Source organism: Oryx dammah, unplaced genomic scaffold (assembly GCF_014754425.2).
Source record: "Oryx dammah isolate SB20612 unplaced genomic scaffold, SCBI_Odam_1.1 HiC_scaffold_25, whole genome shotgun sequence".
Lineage (NCBI taxonomy): Eukaryota > Metazoa > Chordata > Mammalia > Artiodactyla > Bovidae > Oryx > Oryx dammah.
Window position 1 is genome coordinate 80,068,833 of NW_024070209.1, and position 12,179 is coordinate 80,081,011.

Genomic DNA, 12,179 nt, shown 5'->3' on the forward strand with positions numbered 1-12,179 from the left:
TGGACTAGACAGATATATAACAGATATCCTCTGAGTAATGACCTTATTTCCTTCTAAAAACACAAGGATACAAAAACATATTAAGACAAAAAACTATCATCATAATGTAAAACAATTCTAAATAAAATGTAACCGTATTGTCTGCTCCTTTAACAGAGTCCAGAGTAAAAGTAAATGCTCTCAAGCTGAACATGACTGCAAAGAAAATAAATACTGGAAGCATGGTTGTCCTTCTCTGAGCTTTTCTGAATCTTAATTTTAAATGTGGCCAGTGTTACCACAAGTAGTATTTTGTGCACTCATTTTTATGAAGAGCTGCACAAACATTTGCTCATGTCACTTTAGAAGTATTATAGATTTAAATAGAGAAGAAAGCATTAGCTAATGCTGGTTCCAGTGCTTGTACTATCTATTTCACAAGAAGGCCCACAGATTGAATGTGGGTGACATTGCAGCAGATGCAGAATCAAGGCTGTCTTGCCTAAATATTAAGTAACGAAATATGGATATAGTCGTATTTCAATTAAATATGTGGTCAATAAAAAGCAATGTCCTATAACTTTATGAGTGCATGAGTATCAAACATAACTTCAGTATGGCTTTTTAGGGATGAGTCACACCTTCTGGTTTATTAAAGAACACCTAAGAACGAGTTACCTGGTCTCAGGCAAGGTGGATCTTTTCCCCATCCCTTCCAGATCTAAAGCTCACTCCTTCCAACCACGGCTCTAATATAGACAGTAACGAATGAAGGGTGTTGGGTGTCACATAGTGCAGTGTTTGTCATGGCACACACAAACACACATTTATGTATAGGACTGAAATGTAAACTGTACTCCTTCTTTGGTTAGGCTGCACAGGGATCTTAGTTCCCCAACACAAGCCCCTTGCAATAGAAGCCCACAGTCCTAACTGCTGGACTGTCAGGGAATTCCCTTCTCCAAGTTATTGATAAAGAAAATCTAATCTCCTACTTTATCTTTACATGGATACACAATATGGACATGAGATTGAGCAGGCTCTGAGAGTTGGTGATGGACAGGGAAGCCTGTCATGCTGTAGTCCGTGGGGTCATAAAGAGGTGGACACGACTGAGTGACTGAACTGAACTGACAATAGGCATCTAATTCTTGATTCCACCATCTCTCCTCAAAACTGTCTAACCTTAGTCATTCCCAAATACTCAGTTGCTTCGGCCAAAAACCTAGCAGTCATTCTTGATTGTTCTCTTTACTAACAGCAACTTGATCAGCAAGTCCCTTGTCTCTAAAACGCACCCTAAATCCCAATTTCTGAAGAAAACTCCCTTAGTTCTTTCTGCAGTCTCCTATCTGGCCTCCCTGCTTCCACTTTTTATTACCTCCTGCTGCTGCTGCTAAGTCGCTTCAGTCGTGTCCGACTCTGTGCGACTCGATAGATGGCAGCCCATCAGATTCCCCCGTCCCTGGGATTTTCCAGGCAAGAACACTGGAGAGGGTTGCCATTTCCTTCTCCAATGCATGAAAGTGAAAAGTCAAAGTGAAGTTGCTCAGTCCTGTCCGATTCTTAGTGACCCCATGGACTGCAGCCTACCAGTCTCCTCCATCCATGGGATTTTCCAGGCAAGAGTACTGGAGTGGGGTGCCATTACCTTACCTCCTACTCCTACACAATCATTAGAAGCTACACACAGAAGCCATTTCATTCTTTGTTCCTTTCTTGGCACCAGCTCTGCCTCTGAAGTGATATTAAGTAGCAATGTTAAGACTGTAAAGCATATAAAGTTCCAAAAAGAGACAGAATGTAACAATTTTTAAGATATCCAGGTACAACTAGATTTAAATATAGAACTGATGGTTCTTGCATGAGGTCATGATCAACCAGAAAAGGTTACTTGAAAATAGCTCAGCATTAAGTAAAATTTAAAAACACTGCACATAGCACATAGCAAACTCACCCTAAACTGTATAATTTTATGTTCCGTTTTTATTTCAATAGGGTGCAATTTGAAATTTTTTGTGGTGTAGGATTTGATGAGTCTCTACTCATATTTTATAACATAATGACTTCACTGACATCAATCTGCTCATGCAATCAATGTATATTATTTATATAAAAAGAATCTCCTAAAATACTCTTAATTCTTTAGAATTAATATGATGCAAGAATACTTATGTGAATAAGAAAGTCAGAGAAACCTATAGCAAATAATTTTATAGCCTTACTAGTGGTTTCAATTTATTTGCTTTAGTGAAAAAGCATTGGACTTGGGATAGAAAACCTAGAATTTTGATCTTGGATACATTAACTATATGTGTAACCTTGGGAAGACATTTAACCCATCTACAAAATGAGAGGTGTTAAAAAAGGTGAATTACAAGATTCTGACATTCTTTAAATCTCATCATCAATTTTGATAGCCTGGTATTTAAACTCTATTTCAGATTATTATCACTTGGTAGAAAAAACATGGGTTTCTAGTTTAAAGAAAGAGCTTAAGAATCCCCTTCAGATTAAAACAAAACCAAATCCTTTGATGTAACCATATGGTGCCCATAAATCAGTTTATGCTCCTAAACTTCCTTAAAAGCTAATAAGCTTTTATTGGTTAATTATAAAACTGAATGAGGTGAGAAAAGCACAGAACCTTGCTAATTCCAGTAATGAATCAAATTTAAAGAACACAAAAAGAGGTCAATGGTTTTATTTATGCAAAAATATACATTTTATTACAGTTTTCCAGTTTTATTTTAGGCATAAACATTAGGAATCTTTTTTAATGATAAAGAAGGAAATAGTTTTAATTTCCCAATTCTCATGTAGATAACTGTATTTTCATATAAAGTTTGGTAAACTGTATAAAATTTATTTCAGATCAGGATTATACTGTATAGGATATACCACACTAATTAATGCTATGTTTATTGTTTATTTTCATCTGAATTTAGCCTAAACTTTGAAGCATAATATAACCCAAGCTTAACATGCTAATAGTAAACACTTATTAAATGCTTATAATTTACCAGAACTCATCTTGCTGTTGGAGATACAGTAGTGAAAAAGATCAAGCCCTGCATTTAAGGATTGTGGTTAGGTGAGCTTAGAGATAAAAAGGGAATTTCAACAATGAGACAAGTACAGGCACAGAAGTAAGGTTAAATAGAGGAAGAGGAGTATATAGATCTGAAGAAGGCAGCTTACCTAGTGTAGGGCATCAAGGAAGGCTTCCTAAAGGAAGTGACAGCTAAGCACAGACCTCCCAACTGTGTTTCCCATCTCTTACCAACAAGGACCACTTCGGCCAGAGGCTGTCGAGTTTTCATCTATTTTGACTATGTCGTATGTGTGTCATGGCAAGGGATAGGATAGGAGCATATATGTGATTATCTTTAGAAGTAAAGGGGTAGGAATTTTTTTTATTGGAGACCTTAAGTTTGACATCAGTTTCTTTGGAGGTGTTCTGGGTTAGCGGTAAATATCTTTTTTCCATCTAGAAAGGAAGTGTTGGAGTACAGAAAGTGGATTACATAGCTAGATTAGCATGTCACGCGAAGAGTTGTGTAAAGACAGAAGTGGGAAGCAAAGCACTGAAACCTAAGCCAAGGAATTTACACTTTCTTTAGTTCCGATGTTTACTGAGAGGGTTTACAATGTAAACCAGGCACGAGCTGATAGGGGTGGGGGCGGGAAAGAAAGACTGTATATATAAACAACCACAAAGCCTTAAGGTAGTTGCTACGAGGGAAGTTATTTTCAAACACAGAGTTAACACCGAAAAGGAGGAACACCCAAGCGTGCCCACAGGGTGATCGAGAAAGGCTCGCCCAGGATGGCCTAGCACCTGGCGTGGGACTTTGCCCCACGGGGGCCTGGCGAGACCATCTGGGACCCAGGGCCTCGGCTCTGCGCTTAGCGGCGGCGGATGTCTCCCCGCGGGGGCGAGCCGCGGGGTGGGGAGATCCCGGGCTCGGAGAGCCAGGGCCCGGCCGGGAGTTCCGGGCCGCGGTCCTACTGGACCCAGAGAGAACGGCGGGAGGTGTCCTGGGAAGAGGGGAGGGCGAGATAAGGACACGAACATACAGCTCGCCTCCAACCAGCTTGCAATCGCCCCTAAACTGCAAAGGAGCGGGTAGAGGGGCCTGGGCGGGGTCGTCTCTCCACAGATCCGCGCGGGACTTACCCGGACAACCCTGCTTCCTTGGTTTTTGGAAAGACGCCCTTCTGTCATTTACCAGTTTGGTCTGAATTCTAACTACTGCTGCCTCCAAGTTTCTAAATGTCCCTCTACTCAAAAAAAAAAAAAAAAAAGAAAAGAAAACGGAAACTTTCTTTTTCCCTTCCCAAGCAAAGCCTAGAGTTCGGAGGCTAAGCATTCAGGCCCGGAAACCACTTGAATCCGGCGCCTCAGCCACGCGGCTCCGCCTCTTCCGGGAAGTGACTTCCGCCTTTCCGCGACCGCGGCCGTACTCGCCGCGGCGGCGCCCAGCCAGTCGCTGTACGCATGCGCGGAACTGTAGCCGCCGTTAGGGTTCCAGGGTGGTTTTTTTTTCTCCCCGCTTTCAGTTAGGCAACTCACCCGCCCCGACCCCTCCGCGCATCCCACAGTCGCAGAGCCCCGGCGCTCCTCCCAGCATCCCCACTGCCCGCCCTGGGGTACTTCCGGCCCCGCCTCCTAGACTCCAGTGGCGCGAAAACTCCGCAGCGCGCACGCGCGGGCGGAGTCCCAGCGGGCGGAGTTGGGGGCGGGGCGCAGGCGCGGAGAGTCCGGAGGTGGGGGCCGGGGGCGGCGGGGCTCCTGCCTTCTCCCGCGGTGGGCGCGCGGTGTCTCGGGGACCAACGGCTGCTGGGCCGACTGCGAGATTCCACTAACGTGGCTTTAGCGTCCTGTGCTGCGGCGGCAGTCCCGCCGATCGGGGGTTCTTTGGGGGAGACTTCGACTTGTTCGAGGTAGGCTAAGGGCGCGCTCCGTCGCCCTCTCTTGCTTCGGATCCTCCCTTGGCCGGCGCCCTCCCTCAGCCCACCCGGTGGCGGCCGGGTCTTTGGAACCTCGGCGGTGCCCAGGGCGCGCGAGTCAACGGCCGGCGGTGATCTCCGCGCCCTCTCCGCCGGCGGCGCGGGTCCCTTCAGCCGCAGGAAACTTGCCGGTGTCCGCCGGGCCCCTCCCTCGGACGGCTCTGGCGGCGGTGCTTGAAAAATCTCGTCTCCGGCTAGCCTGAGGGAACCCGGCGCCCGGCCCTGAACGGTCCCCGTTAGGCTTTGATGAGTGGTTTGAGGGGGAGAAGGGTCAGCGGGATGAGTCGGCTCGGGGATTGGGTTATCACCCCCTCTGATGACCCCTTACAAGTAACAACTTAACTACGTTTAAGAGATATGTGTAAATATCCCTGAAGGTGGCTTTGTTGCTAAATGCCAGTTTCAGGAGAACGCAAAACTGTTACCTAGAAAAATTTAAATTGTGACGTTTGGAAGCTTTATGATGGCATGTCTTTTCCCCTTATTTTCTTGTGGAGATGAATTGGAGAAGAATCAGTACTGGGAATTCCAGAACACAGAGCTCAAGGGTGGAGGAAGGGCTGCAGGACACTTTGGGGCGTAAGAGGGTGCTGTGCTTAATTCATACGAGAGCAACTATTTGGTGTTTAAACCCTGAACACGGAACTTATGTGAGTGCTTGCTACTCTGTATATGTCGTGAGATTGAAAGGGAGTGTTCTAAATACAAGCTATTCTGGAATATATTCAAAAGAAGAAAAAGCCCAAATGTCCAGACTTTTAGATGGCTGCTGTGTAGTCTTTTAAAATACTCACTAGCTTATGCACTGGGTTGTAGATAGTTATAGTTCCATGGGTGTATATGGGTGGTAAGGGAGTATGTTAGAAATACTTAGATTCAGTTTATCTCCTTTTACTGTGAGAAATATGCAGAGTGATTGTTTCCTGTAGGAATGTGTGTTTTCAGTTTTCCGTGTTTTTTTTTTTCTCTTGAATTCCAGCAAGTACAAAGAAGTTTGGAGATTACCAGAAAATTACTTTTTACATGTTTTGGTATAAGAACCAGTGTTGTGTGACCCTGAACAGGTTGGCACCACCTCTGTAAATTTCAGTTTCTATTCTGTAATGGGGTTTCCCCAGTGCGTCAGATGGTAAAGAATCTGCCTGCAATGCAGGCAACCTGGGTTCAGTCCCCCTGGGTCAGAAAGATCCCCTAGAGAAGGAAAAGGCAACCCACTCCAGTATTCTTGCCTGGAGAATCATATGGACAGAGGAGGCTGGTTTTTTATTTTACTGACTTTATTTTACTGATTAGATGTAGAATTTTGGATAAAACCTGCCTAAATCTTGATGATCATTTTTAGATCTAAGTTAGGAAAATTAGTCAAAGCCATACTTGGTTTACTTTCAGGAATTAGTGGCTCAGCTGGTAAAGAACCCACCTGCCAATGCTGGAGACTTGAGACTTGGATTCATTTCCTGCGTCCTGAAGATCCCCTGGAGAAGGAAGTGGCAACCCACTCCAGTATTCTTGCCTGAAAAATTCCATGGGCAAAGGACCCTGGTGGGCCACAGTCCATGGGGTCACAAAGAGTCACACAACTGAGTGCCCACACATGCAGGTATTATGTTTAAGGCATAATTAAGCATCACAGTTATATATGTGTATATACATATGTAAGTCCAGATGACTGAGAGTCAAGTGTAGACACTTAAGTATTTTTTATTCACTAGTTAATGAGATACATCTTACTCACTAGTTTCCTTGGTGAACAAATTCAAAATAGTTTCTGTGACTTTCTTAGTGCCACTGCCAAATCTCTGTCTTTGTTACTGTCTCAACGCTGAGTCTTGTCTTACTCTTTCGTGACTTCATGGACTAACCCGCCAGGCATCTCTGTCCATGGGATTTTCCAGGCAAGAATACTGGGGTGGTTGCCACTTCCTTCTCCAGGGGATCTTCCCAACCCAGGGATCAAACCTGAGTCAACTGCATTGGCAGGCAGATTCTTTACCACTGAGCCACCTGGGAAGTCTCTACTAGAATCTAACTCTATTATTTTGCTGCCTACTGGCCTATCCATCTCAATTTCCTAGAAGCACTTCAAACTCAGTGTTTTCAAGAAAAATGAATGAATCATTTCCAAACCTCAGTCTGCTGATGATAGCATTTACTATTAAGAGTAAAGATTGTTTCTGAAAATTAAGCACAAGATAAAATTTTATACAGCAAGCCCAACATTAGAGGGACATATCACATTAGAATACTTTTTGTAGTTTTATACATTACCAAAGGAGGAACAAGATGAGCAGGCAATTTCACTGCCTATAAATAGTCAAACTTGGTTAAACTCAGTTCATGCCAAGTGGAACCTAGACATTAAAGAAGTTTGATTTGGGGTTTTGACAACCTGGGTTTGGATCTAGGCTCTGCTAAGATATACCTGCATAAGTTTGGGTTTTAAATGAGCTTCAGTATCCCCTTTTGTAAAGTAAGGGATCACTTAGAAGGATGTTGAGAATTAAAAGGTTTGTACCTCTTAATCCCCTTCACTTATTTCACTCCCCTGCTTCCCCCCTCCCCCTTTCTGGCAATTATCCATTTGTTCTCTGTATCGGAATCTGTTTTCATTTTGTTTGTTTCTCTTGATTTTTAGATTTAACATATAAATGAGGTCATATGAGTATTTGTCTTCCTCTGAGTTATTTCATATAGTATAATACCCTTTGGGGTTTCCCAGGTGGCTCACTGGTAAAGAATCCACCTGCCAATGCAGGAGATTGGAGTCTGATCCCTGGGGTGGGGAGATCCTATGGAGATGGAAATGGCTACCCACTCCAGTATTCTTGGCTGGGAAATTGTATGGTCAGAGGAGCCTGGTGGACTACAGTCCATGGGGTCAAAAAAGATTCAAACATGACTTAGTGACTAAACAAAAACAGCAATACCTATGTTGTTACAAATGGCAAGATTTCTTTTTAACGGTTGTATAATATTCCATTGTGTGTATGTGTTTTGTTGTTCAGTCACTAAGTCCTGTCTGACTCTTTGCAGTCCTAATATCTGCAGCACTCTAGGGGTGCAGGCTTCCCTGCCCTTTACCATCTCCTGGAGTTTGCTCAAACTCATGTCTGTTGAGTCAGTGATGCCATCCAGCCATCTCATCCTCTGTTGTCCCCTTCTTCTGCTGTCCTCAGTCTTTCCCAGCATCAGGATCTTTTCCAGTGAGTCAGCTCTTCGCATCAGGCGGCCAAAATAGTGGAACTTCAGCTTTAGCATCAGACCTCCCAGTGAATATTCAGAACTGATTTCCTTTAGGATTGACTGATTTGATCTCCTTGCGTTCCAAGGGACTCTCAAGAGTCTTCTCTAGTACCAAAGTTTGAAAGCATCAATTCTTCAGTGCCCAGCCTTCTTTACGGTACAGCTCTCACATCTGTACATGACTACTGGAAAAACCATAGCTTTGACTATACAGACCTTTGTTAGCAAAGTGATGTCTCTGCATTTTAACACGCTGTCTAGGTTTGTCATAGCTTTCCTTCCAACAAGCAATCGTCTTTTAATTTCATGGCTACAATCACTATCGGCAGTGATTTTGTAGCCCAGGATAATAAAATTTGCCACTGTTCCACTTTTTCCCCATGTATTTGCAATGAAGTGATGGGAGCAGATGCCATTTTTGAACTTTGAGTTTTAAGCCACCTTTTTCACTGTCCTCTTTCTTCCTCATTGAGAGGGTGTTTAGTTCCTCTTTGCTTTCTGCCGTTAGAGTGGTATCATTTGCATTTCTGAGATTGTTGACATTTCTCCCAGCAGTCTTGATTCCAGCTTGTAATTCATCAAGTCTGGCATTTCATGTGGTATACTCTGCATATACGTTAAATAAGAAGGGTAACAACATACACCCTTGAGATTCCTGTCCGTTGTTCCATGTCTGGTTCTAACTGTTGCTTCTTGACCTGCATACAGGTTTCTCAGGAGGCCGGTAAGGTGGTCCGGTATTCCATCTCTTTTAAGAATTTTCCACAGTTTGTTGTGATCCACACAAAGGATTTAGCATAGTCAGTGGAGCAAAAGTGGATGTTTTTCTGGAATTCTGCTTTTTTCTATGATCCGTGGATGTTGGATGTATATGTGTATAGTGTCTTTATCCATTTATCTGTTGATGGACATTTATATTGCTTCCATATGTTGGCTATTGTAATAATGCTGCAGTGAACATTGCTGTGCATGCCACTGCTTTTGTTCAGCACTGCTTGTCCTTTAGAGACTGGTCTGTTTTGCCTTTATTCTCACTCTGTTTCATTTGTGCTCTATATTGAGGCCACAGGGATTTTTTAAAAACACAAATCTGAGTGTTCAGATTTTATTACCTGAGTTTTGCTCACCTATAATTGTTTGATGGGTGGACTAATGAATTTTTTCACTTATTTATTATCTGTTGTATCTCATGTATATATTCCAAGCAGTGTGCTTATATTTCAATACATTAAAAATGAGGTGGTTTAATGCAGAATGAGTTTGTCTGTGGTGTGGTAGGAGCAGAATTGGGAATTAGGTAATCCATGGCAGATTCAGAAGCAGTAGCAATTTACCTTTCTTTAAAACCTCTGTTTTCTATTGATATTTCCAATTCTGTTATGACTGTTCTCACTGCTGTTAGCCCCTGCTTTGATATTAATGGGAAGTATGAATTACTAGGTACTCACATTAAAATGGAAAATTTAGAAATTTATAATCCTGTGTGAAAATGCTTATGGTCTTTCAAATTTCCTGTGTATATGCTTGCTATAATTAACCCTTGGTGATTGATTTTTTTTCCTCTTGAACTTATTTTTTCTTGATAATCATATTTGTTACTATTCCTGCTTTGATGGAGCTTGCTTTCTGCAAGGGAGAAGTAATATGATCCTTAATTTTGAATTTTTTATTGTAAATAAATATTGAATACCATGAAGAGCTTTATGAATGTATTGAAAATCCCAGAGGAGCTTTTTTCCCCCTATTTTTATGTTTTACAGGATATTAAAAGTATTTTTCTTTACATCTGTTTATATTATCTTTTTAGCATCTTAGAAACAGTTCTACTGCTGTAACCTGTATTTAAGTCTCAGAACATTCACTTGTATTTTTAAAAGTCCATTATCATTAAATTATAGAATGATTCCTGTTTTTAAAGGTTGGATCCTTCAGTGTCTGTTAGATGCATGTTGCCATGGCAACCTAACAGCAAACTGCAAATCCCAGGCTAAGTACAGCAAATAAAAAACCGTTGTCGTCATGTAGCGCATTGTATTCTGTCTTGTATAGGATCTCACATTGATTATGAGAAGCTAATCACACGTACCATCATTCCCCTTCCTCCCCCTGATTTTATTTGAAAAATGACTGTTTTCTAGTGGTAAAATACTAAGATCAATCAGCTGATGTCAGCTAACTGCAAGATCATGTATTAAGCATTAATGAAAACTGTCTAAAAGGACAGTTAATATTGGGAAAATGAAGAAGCACTGCTGCTTCTTTGCTCTTTTGTGATAAATAAATGACTGTAATTGAGTAAGAAACAGGTATGGGTGTGAGAAAAGGCAGTGTTGGGAAAATAATAGTCTGGTAGTGTTCTAGGGAATTTAAGTCAGCTGAAATTAATGTATATTAATTCTTGCTATTAAATAATTTGAAAATTATGTTTGAGTTTCAAGTTCTGACTTGTGTAAGAGATTCAAAATAAACACTAAGTTACTTATCAGAAAGATGGTGAATATTATGTAGTTGTGACTATAATGTTAGTACTTTCTCAAAAGGCATTTGTTTAGGTTAAATGTCCTTTGGATGTTAACTAATATTCCCTTTAAATGGTATTTGATTTATCATGATACATTAGGTTCCTTGTTGCATTCAGGACAGGATAAAGTCCTAAATTTTTAATGTTGTTTACAACAATTCTTCTCAGACTTAATGTACTTGTGAGTCACCCGAGACCTTGTTAAAATGAAGATTCAGATTCACTTGTTTTAAATTGAAGTCTGAGATTCTGGATATCTAGCCTGTTCCTAGCAGATGTAGATGCTGCTTGCTGGTTCCTTGGACCACACTTTGAATATCAAGTCTGCCACTCATTCTATGGCTGGCTTCTCTGCTGCCCTAACTTTATTACTGGTAGCTGTGCCTTGTCATTTATGGCAGTATGTTATGGGCATGCTTATAGTATTCCCTGCAGTAGCAGTTTGCCGAATGTAGTCCAGGGTTCTATGAGACTGTTTCAGAGGGGCTACAAGATCAAAGTTGTTCTCATAATAATCATAAGATGTTATTTCCCTTTTTTACTTTCATTCACTTGTGACTACACAGTGGTGTTTTCTAGAGATTATAGACGTGTGATGATGTCTGCTCTGATGGCTGATACAATGTGTACTTGTGGTTGTTTTAATTTTTTTTTCAGTTTTAATTTATAATATGGTCAATATCGATAGAAGCAAAAGCCCTCTGAGGTCCTTGGTGCTTTTTAAGACACTGCAACCTTTGAGAACTGCTGCCCTCTGGTTTTCTTAGGTCGTGGACATAGAGACTCATATCTGGAACTTGACCAGAGCTCTTTCCATGGCTTGAGGTGGCTGTTGGGCTGGGGTGTGCACCTCACTTCTCTAGGCACTGGTAAAAGGCCTTCTCTGATACCTCCAGTGGGGAATGGGAGTAAATATAGCATCCTGTTACACCCTCTTATGGGTAGACCTCTAGGTTCTTCATCAGATGCCCCTATCATGCCTCCCTACTTGGCCTGCATAGCCTTGTCTGACTCTGGCCCTGATGGGATATTGAGATGCCTCCTTTTAGCATCACCAAAAGGAGGTCCACACTACCCACTTGACCTTTGCTGATGCAGGGGGTGGTGAGGAAGGGACAACAGTTCTTTTAATGGTATTTGACTAGAGTGATTATTGTCTGAAAGTCTTCTTGTTAGACTTCCTTTTCCTGGCCTTTTGTCTGGAGAGAACAGGCTTTCATTAAGCCTTTTGTTTCCCCCTGTACCTCTTGGTGTTTCCCCTGTTGCTGGCTTTTCCAAGTCTGCAGTAGTTGAGGGAAAACAAAAACTCAGTGAACCACCGTGACATCTTTCCTTGGATTGTGAGCTTCCTAGGAGATGTAGATGCTGCTTGCTGGTCCTTGGACCACACTTTGAATATCAAGTCTGCCACTCATTCTATGGC

The 12,179-nt window shown here is 42.0% G+C and overlaps 1 protein-coding gene across 2 annotated transcripts in view; it reads left to right on the forward strand.

Moving 5' to 3' along the window:
• Nucleotides 1–4,668: 4,668 nt before the first annotated feature.
• The window catches only part of SMC6 (structural maintenance of chromosomes 6), a 76,385-nt gene continuing 68,874 nt past the window's right edge, over nt 4,669–12,179 (forward strand). The window contains exon 1 of one of the 2 annotated variants that reach the window (XM_040225011.1): nt 4,669–4,926. The gene's annotated coding sequence lies outside the window, so the exon portion shown is untranslated. The remainder of the gene's footprint in view (nt 4,927–12,179) is intronic. The other variant, XM_040225012.1, reaches the window with a different exon arrangement.